Source organism: Balaenoptera physalus, assembly GCF_965194825.1.
Source record: "Balaenoptera physalus genome assembly, chromosome: X".
NCBI classification, from domain to species: Eukaryota; Metazoa; Chordata; class Mammalia; order Artiodactyla; family Balaenopteridae; genus Balaenoptera; species Balaenoptera physalus.
In genome coordinates, this window is record NC_138903.1 from 47,867,157 (window position 1) to 47,868,590 (window position 1,434).

Sequence of the window (1,434 nt, forward strand, 5' to 3'; positions counted from 1 at the left end):
GATCCCTTATGCTAACAATTTATCCCCACCTTATAGGTTGGGCTGGTTGGAGGGCTGACCCCTCACAAAACCCTCTTGGAGAGCTAAACATGCAACTGGAGGCTAGGCTGCTCGTGGATCTGGGGCTTCCTCGGTGGTGGTGGGGATGATGATTTCTTTACCAGTCCACAACAGAGCTCAGCAGCAAGACATCCCTGCAATGGGCTGCAGGTCACACATCTTCCTCCCACCCAAGCCCACAGATCCTCGCTTGGGTGGCAGCAGGAGTAGGGGGAACAGTGATGAGCCTTCTGAGTCTCTGGAAGGGTCTAGGGATAGAATAGAGGAAAGAAGACAACACACAAGTCTGGCTGGTGCTGAGGTGTGGTAAGCACTGCCTGTTCACACAAAGGGAAAGTAAGGTACCTCTTGGTAGGTTGCTGCTGTGGGGCATTTCTGGGCAGACTGTGAGTTGGAATCCCTTGAACTGAAGCACTCTGGCTGGGACCCGTCATTGTGTGACCATGTCTCACCCAGCACCAGCATTTGAATTCCATGATTCAAAAGAGTTCTGGTATCATTTATTCATAGCCTGCATCCTCAAGAGCTGCTATATCAGGGGTATACCAGCAAACTCCTTTTCTGCTGTCTAGAAGACATTATACCCCATAAAAATATTAGCCACCTCTTCTGGGGGAGCATACTCCATCAGACAAAGGCCCAGGCAGTGTCAGGGCCCCTCAGAAAGGGACTAGGGTAAATGATGGCAACAGAAACACAGTATCTTACTTTACCAGGGGTTGTTTGGGTTATGCATAGGACCTCAGTTCCAAGCAGTCTACCTGAGACTGGACATGTTTGAAGGGAATGGGTGTTAGATTGCAGGCTTTGCCCCCCACCCCAAACTTCCACATCATCTATGGATCCACAGCCACATCTTAGCCTTGCCTGTCTTGCTATTCAAATCCTGAGACTGGAACCGTGTGATGGCCTGATAGGCCCTTGGTTGCATGATGGTTGGCAGGGAAGTGCAGACCACTTCTGCATTCTGTGGCAGCCAGAGGAGAGAATTACATACTGCTTGAGCACAAACTGTACCAGACCCTGGAAACCTGTTACCTCCTTTAGCCTTCAATACAGCTTTGCCAGTAAGAGGTTAGTCTCCCCATATGAAAGATAAGTAGGCTCAAAGTTGTCAGGAAGTACCCAAGACAACATATTAAGTGGTGGTGCCAGGATTGGAACCCAGGTGTGATAAAAACATTATGCAGGCCCTTTCCTCTGCATTGTACTGCCTCCTTAACATTAAGCACCTACGGTGTGCCAGCCTCTGTTATCAAGTCTTTTAAATACATTCTCTTTTTTTGGCTTTAAAAAATAGGGCCTTGATAAAATTCCACTCCAAATACTCTAATGGGGTCCAACTTACTTCACACTATCCTATCAAAGTCTCCT